This window comes from Ips typographus, linkage group LG4 (assembly GCF_016097725.1).
Source record: "Ips typographus isolate SLU linkage group LG4, UJ_Ityp_2.0, whole genome shotgun sequence".
NCBI classification, from domain to species: Eukaryota; Metazoa; Arthropoda; class Insecta; order Coleoptera; family Curculionidae; genus Ips; species Ips typographus.
In genome coordinates, this window is record NC_138425.1 from 6,181,175 (window position 1) to 6,189,730 (window position 8,556).

An 8,556-nucleotide genomic window follows, 5' to 3' on the forward strand; every position below is an offset into this window, starting at 1 on the left:
ATCAAATAACGGATAATGATGAATGGTGAAGCAACGTGTAAATTGTTTCAACCCATCGGATATAGGCATTGTGTAATTATACGGTTTTATAAGGTCACCTTTGATGATTGAACGGTGGCATTTATGATAAAAGTTTGTACAAGGCAAACGTTAAATTATACAAAAATGTGTAATTATGGCGTATAAGTAAACATTGTAAATATATAGTTTTGGAGAAGCAGTGGTGAAAGTCCTATATAAGGTACAAGCACACACATTTGACATTTTGACTTACATTTAAAAATTATACTTATACTTAACTGACCAAATAACCGAAAGTGGAAATTATCGATTATACAGTTTATCTCTAAAAATATAGAGACAATTCAGTAGAATTCAGGCTGACTCACGTATTAACAAACTTAAGTGAGACAAGAGGAATTCCAAAAAGACCTAGCAAGATATTTACCATCGGATGCTTTTGAAAATAATATGAATGTAAAACAACTCAATGAAAAATTGATAACATAAAAACAGCAGCTAAAAAGATCTGCTCAAAGTTCTAAACTTAACACAACCACCATTCAAATGATAAAACAAAGACGAGATTTAGAAACAGGAACGGAATAACACAAATTACTTAACAAATCTGTAAAGAAAGCCATCCGTAGAGGTATTAGATCACACAGAGCCAGATTGATACGAGACACTATAGAAAATCATACAAACATGGAGTTGTCGGATACCTGCTGCGGAAGCTGACTGTCTACAGAAACAAATGTGGGTTCAGAAGACCTTCCACAAATATCCCTTGAGGAAATAAGGACAGCTCTGCACATAATAAAGAACGGCAAATGCCCGAGACAATGTTACAGTATAAATGCTGAAATTTGGAGGACGTAAGAAAACCTAACAGATTCTGTTCAACAAATGTTGTACAGGATGGTAGAATACGGAATCCTTGGTATAATGGAGAAGTTGTGCTTTTGTTCAAAAAGGGGAATAATACAAATCTATAAAACTCCGGTCGTATCATCAGCTTACTGTCATATTTTTATAAACTTTTAAATAAAATACTTACCAAGAAAACTAGATTTCTATGAACCAGTGAATCAAGCCGCGTTTCGAAGCAAATACAGCACAACTGAACATCTACAAACATTGTGTACACCATATACCTTGCATTTGTTGATGTCCAAAAGGCATCTGACTCTATAGAAACACGGTCTTTTTTAAATGACCTCAACAACGTCAGAATAGATTCTCGGTATAGTGCTCTGTCAGTAGAATTGGTATCAGTTTCTTAATTGCAATAACATTCTTCATTGCTTTTGCCATATTTCAAAGCGCATATTTCTGTATTCTGAACTAACCTGATCATAACATGTTTCATAACAATCGAAAGGCCAAAAAAACCCAAATTAATTATAAGACAACCTATAATTAAATAAATGCCGAAAACTCATAAAATCCGAACGGATCCTTACCTTTCTAGGAATCGGGGACTCAAAAAAGACCCGCGCTTAATCGGGGACTGTCACCTAACGTTGTCGGGTCCCCCTGGCGCTCTGCAGGGGGCCAATCATGGGACCATTCTTAGCGCGACAGGCCGACCCTTAAGTCAGCTGCTTAACTCACTGACCGATTTGATTTGATTACTGATACAGGGTTGAACTTTTCTTTCTTCTCTCTTCTCTCTTCTTATTACTGATTTTCTGTGTACAAATTGCATGATAAAATACAGTATTATTCTCATAGGTTAGGTTAGTGTCTGTTGTTTGGCTAGGTTGGGAGTTCTAGTGCCATTTTTTGCCAATGAACAGAAAGCACTTTTTAAAAATGTAATATTTTTCCAAAAGTACCACATTAGCCCTCACACCCGTTATTACTGCACTTTTCACATAATTTTAAATTTTAGGTCACAAGGTTAAAAAGGTTTCTGTAGCTTTTCTGAATGAACACTCCTTATATAAGAATATAAGAATATCCATCTCATATAAGAATATCAAAAAGACCTTAATTCTCACCGACTCCAAGAGTGCCATACAAAAAGTGGATGACAATACCATAAACCCTAAAAATTATCGTCACTTTAAAAACAAAAAGACTTTTAATTGAAGCAAGAGATGCAGGATTTGAGATTTCTTTGGCTTGGATACCAAGGTATTCCAAAATAAACGGGAATGAAAAAGTGGATCAATTAGGGAGAAACACCAATGTTCCTTTGCAACTAGACCTGGACATAAGACATATTTCTTTACACAGGGCAAGAATTGATGGATAGTAAAAGAAATGAGATGCAAAGTGGCTTTAAAATAAAAGAGATACATTATGTGTGAAAGAAGGATGCTTTAAACCGAGTGCCTTGGTTCAAAAAATAAAATATAAAAACAGAAAAATTATCACAACCATTATAAGAATACGAACAGGACATTGCCTGACTAAGGAACATCAATTTAGAATTGGGGTGGCAGATTCCCTATTTTGTGAATGCGGAGCAATTAAGGACTTGAATCACATATTTTTCCAATGCTCTATCAACTATGATGGAGTCTTTGACCTTTATAGAGACCTGCAGAATGGGGGTGTGTGTTTACCTAGTTTGATTGAGAGCCCAACAAACATGTTAATCAACCGACTAAATAAATACATAATTTTTTACGAAATATCAATTTGATGTAGAATAAGAATGATAATAATGGCGAAAAATAAAAATGAGCTAATAGTTTTAATTTAAAAAAACACATATATTTGTACTTAAACTGATTTGATTGTTATAGAGATCTAGAGATTAGGATAGTATGATTGTAGACAATTGATCTTAAATGCCTTTCCTATATTGGTTGTAGATAAGGTTCCTGGACCTATTTTACTCTCAGCCAGTAGTTGTGTTGTCTTTCTAACATTCAGCACCGTACGCACCGCCCATATCAAGGAGGAAGCAAATCGCACAATACAACCAATTGATTTGTATACCGAAGCACCAAGAGGGCTGCCTGGGGATGGCCTAGAATCAGACAAATCCTAGGCAAAAAGAAAACCCCTGGCAAATTGCCCCATAAAGGGAGCAGAAGCTAGATAGGGGATTCAGGAAGGAACGAAGGAACACTACTCTCATTCTTAGAAACATTACTATTCTGGAAAGCTCAAAGGTTTTGTCTTAAAAGGTTTAAACTTATTCTACTGCTTTGAATTCCCTTAAATGTGGGAAAAGCCAAACACAACCTTTGTAACTTGTAATTTAAATTCCAATACTAAAAGTGTGCTGATTTTGTTAAAATTTTTCTAGAAAAATAATTAGACACTTAAATATTGAGGAATGTCCGGTTTATCAGACAAATGTAACAAGCAACCGTGTAAAACCAGTAAAAACTCTAAAAACTATTCATAAAATCTTAATATATTCAACTTTAGTAATAAACTTTTGGAAAAAATGCTGGTCAAACAACAGACGGTCGCTACAAATTAGCCGGCTAATTGGCCGGCTGTAAATTGCCGCGATTCAACTGGGCAGTTTTATTACCTATAGGTCTACGTATTTTTAAGTATAAATTGCCTAATTGGCAAACGTTGAAACGCTTGTAAAAATAACGCGTTATAAATATGCCGCCGGCACAATGAACGTTTCATGTTGCTGCTCCGATCGGCTGCGTTGATAACGTTTAATTAACGCCTTAGATTTTTTGACTAATTCAGATGCGGGACGATAAGCCTACGGTGTAAACGGCTCCCGTGTTTTGCCGCACAGACCCGTATAAATTTCTTTTCTACCCGATTGTGTGTATGTGTCTAAAAACTATTTTCAGACACCCGGTATGTGAAAAAACCTTATTGTAAGAATTTTAGGTTGTCAAAGGTATCCATTCAAATTTCTCGACTTCGAGGACATTAAGATCACCATGGTATGGTAGAACATGTTTCTGCTATTACAGAGACTTTTATTAAGTAAATCTCTATAGAACAACTACTTTCATGTGAGAGACAACATCATTTAACATAAAAGAGAAAAAAACAACTTACAACTTGTAAAGCCCTCTAGTACACCAGATTTGCTTGGATTTTAAGATAATACAGGTTGAACTACGATAAACTGCGCCGGGAAAAACCATATAAAGCAGAATTTTGGAAAAGCTCTATTTGGGAATTTAATCTGAGATCAGAGAAACAAACATAATATTGGGTGATTTACTTAAAATAGGGATTTTGGTGACCTCCACCACAGAAACGTTAGTTGACATGCATTATGCCATTTTCCTGAAAAACGTTTCCTAAGGAAGACATAGACCTCCAAATTTGAGTTTAAATTTTGATCAAATTTGGAACGTACTTATGAAATGAATACTCGTTATGTGATGTGAATGACATTTGTCAAAATTGTTTAGAGGCGTCGATATAGGGGGATAGTCTTCATTTTTCCGCTCTATTTTCTACGCTTATTGGATATTATTCAAAATTGACAAAAATTGGCATGTTGCAAAGTAGTCCTTAGAAACTCTCTCCAGAATTGTTTCCAGTAACTTAACTCGATCGAAAACCTTCATAAAATCAATGAAGTTCTTATATTTTAAAGTAGAGAGTCATTGGGTATGAGATTGTTAGTGACTCATTTTCTGTTTAAAGCGAAGAGTTCTTGGCAGAAATTACCAATGTCGTGTCATCTGCAAACATGATCGTAATACCATATAAGCGGTAAAATTTTTGAAGCTGTGCTTCTTAAGGGTTTTCTTTCTTTTTTTGAGACACTTAAGAGATATTATTCATTTGATGTGATATGGTACTCTAGGTGGTACATCTCTGGCGTGATTAACGCATTGTAAGCATATTAATCCGTGTTGAGGATAATTTACTTCTGCTGTTCTGGTGTTCCTAGACTAAACCTATTTTTTTTTAAAAGAAAAATGCTGCACAATCTGATATAAATACACTTCAAAAACTGTTAATAGACTATTTGACTTAAATTATTCTCTGTATAACGCGCTTTTGTGCAACAAATACTTTGTCCATCGTTCCAACTGTTGCAACTGAACAAAATCCTCAAAATTTATTTAGTAACATGCTGAAGCAAGTCTACATATCAGCTCTTCATCCCAGTCTAGAAACTCATCCATAATAAGCCCCAAGAATTTTGAACTATACAAGACTTCTGTTTTTGATTCTTTAGTTCTGAATAGCACGACATTCATTTTATCATTACTAAGCAAAAGTTTATTTCCTGTGAACCACTGAATGACGCTATCACCGAGTTCCGTTCCACTGTGAGTTACCTGACTCAATTTTCTATTCCCTACAGGAAGATTAGTGTCATCTGCATAGCAAGTATTTTCGACTATATGTCTAAGTATTGCTAAACAGCCTTTTTCAACTAAGCAAATTTTGTAAATTCTAACATCTCATTAAATATGCATGTTGACTGAGTTGGATCAGATATAAGTATGTTAGAGGGAGAAAATAATTTTCCAAGAAATAGAGACAGATAACGCAATCTGAAACTAAAAATGAGCAACACAAACAACTATATTGATAAATTTGAACTACTGTTTAATTAGACTGGTTTTTATGACCCTCACAAAAACGTTAAAAGATAATGAAAGAAAAGCGTCCCAATAGAAATTCGTTTGGCTGGCGAAAATTAAAGTCAATTAGGTAGTAATAACGAGCCGGTTCGGAGGCTCCATTACACACAGTGTCGGGAAAACGTGAACGGGAGAAGGATGAGGTGGAGGAGGAGAATGGTAATTGTGAACGATCCCCGGTCTGTGTAACAGTTTAATTTGCACATTAGCTGCCGACAGAGAAAGCAGAATTAATTAACGCCATTATCGCCTATCATCTGTTTTAATTGCCTCGCGAGGGCGCCATGTTGTTTTTGCTAGGAATTAAAATGGCCGCCCCCTCTGACAATGGTTCTGCGGAGCCGTCATTATGGGCCCGTAGGGGCATAATCTGAATGCTACGGAAAATGGTAAATTGCTCGGGAGATAACGAGGCCGAGTTATACGCGATTACGAGATTCGTATAGCCGTTTTGCTACATTTATTTCGTATTATTTGCTAATGTTGTACAAGAGGGGAGTTTGCTTTGTGCTCTAGGTGTGCCGTGTCGACGGCTCGATTTCCTCCACTAATGAACGCGTTCTACGTTTTTGATGTGCGACCACGCCAAATTAACTTTTCGTTTTACGCTTTAGTTACTCATATGATGAGCTATTAGGTACTCGTTTTCTCGCTATGTATGCGTGGCAGCTTGCAATTAGGGGCAATTTACCTGTTTTTATACCTTTCTGTAGTCTAATACTTCAATTTGCAAGAGTTAAGACCGATGGATTAGAATATTTTTAACCACCAGAGTTACCGAAAACAAAATCATCAGTCATTTTTACAATAAGTTGAAAGGAAGAATGTTTTTTCTTTTATTCTTGGATATTTGGCAGATTCAGACTGAATTTAATTCTTAAAAATGTAAATGGAAAAACGCTAGATTTTTCCTATAGAACTAGGAACATATCAGTAGACTGACACTAAAATACTTAAAATATCACTACGCTTTTGGCATGCATTCTGGCAATGCCAGGTGGTTCCTGGCAATTGTTAGATAGCTTCTGGCAATTGTAAGTTTTTGGCAATGCCAGATAGTTTCCGGCAATGCTCGATAATATCAATAAAGTTTTTGACTGAGTCTATCTGAATTTAGCTACATACGTATCCCAACTACTAACCTTGACAAGCATATACAGAGATTAACATGTAACTTCTTTATTTTGTATGTTAATGTTAACCAAATGAACTTCCTATCCTATAATTTCCGGAATATCCAAATCAAATACATAGTTCCAAAATTCAATGTCACAGAAATAAAATAATAATAGGTACATCTAAAAAATTTCGAGATATATGATGATATTATTATGATCGACCACCCTATAGTAACTGATGCTATTTTTACATTCTGCTTTTAGTCTAGTTATTTTTTGTTCTTAATCAGTTTTTTTCTAAATATTGTCGTTTTCAATATATTGATTAGTTAACATTGAAATTTTCATTATTTTTAAGACCAAAAGCAGACAAAAAGTTGAAGAGTAAAAACGGATTGCAGGTTCTTATCTTACTTTTTTGCAATCTATGTTGGTTGTTTCAAAACTTTTAAAATACTCCAAATTTCAAGTATTTTTTGTTTTTTTTTTTAAATAAAGGTTTTGTTTTGTTTTTCAAACTTTTTGAAAAAAGGGTGGAGTGGAAAGGATTCTGCTGTTTTGTGAAGATTTCAAATTTCTTGTTGTAAAAGAAAACAACAACTTTTATCACTGGAATGAAAACAATTTTTACAGTAGCTGCATGAGAAAATTTGATGGATCTACAAACCAACTGGTTTCATTAACATTCCAGGATTAACCAGAATCTTCCATACCGGTGTAATTACATTCGTTGCCTTATTTGTGTAATGTTTCTAAATTGCTGTTTTTGTTTTAAATTTGTAATTTTTTTATATTTTTTAGCAAAACCAGGTGACGAATTAATAACAGTACAACTATATACTTGATAGATTCCTTGCTCTAAATGCGGTTGAAAACCTTCTAAAACAATCAACATCAGAAGAATCTCCAAATAAGTGTAAAAAACAAGTGATTTTTGTTCTTTGACGTTTCCAGAGGTTTTTTTTTGTTTTACTAACATTTATCATTTAGCTTCCTTTTATGGTATAGAAAATCTAAGAATATAGAAATAAGTAATAACAAAATCTATTTAAAATATGAGAGAAAAGTAAAACTAACATGTAGCTCTTTTCACTTCTGTAGACCAGACTGTTACCAAGAGGGTTGTAGTCAAATGCTCAAGTATCAAATCTATGATACAGAAAAAGTGTGTCACGTGTGACCCATAACGCACTATATTCTATGTTTCTAATAATGTTTTGACTACTGCTGATTCAAGGACAGATAGTAAGAAACAAATAACCTGAAACAGAAAAAGACATCGTTTAGCAGAATAAGCCCTTTAATTGCTTCATCAGCATAATTAATTGCCTAAAAAGGAACAAAACGACGCAGTGGCGCAATCGACCAACCGACGACGGCTTAATCTCCGTCTTTTTCCGTAATTGTCTCTGTAATTGCTAGATGGCGACAGGAAAAGATTAACCCATTGTTTCTGTATTCCACCCCGGGGGTAAATTAATGGCGTCCAATTTCGGCTCGTTTGTTCTTGTAAATAAAAGTCAGCTTATGCTGCATTCCGCCATCTCATTGTTTCCGGGCAGTTTTATGATTTATAGTTTCGGTACCGTAATTTTCGTCTAATATAATATTGCGTAAAATTCGGAATTGAAATCTGGAGTTGGGTTTTCGCTTGGCTGTGCAGCAAACAGCAAACTCCCGTGATAAAGCTGGTGTCAAAAAAGATAATAGAACAGTTGAACGTCTTTGTTGGCGCCAAATGAGTGTTCTTAAATCAAACTCCAATATGGCGGATAGTGTACGGCGCTAATCGACCGGAAACTTGAGATTAGAGCTTTCACTTCCGCCATCTCGCACTCGACCTTCTTCCTTGTACACGTGCGCGTCTCGTTCCGATTATGCAAGAG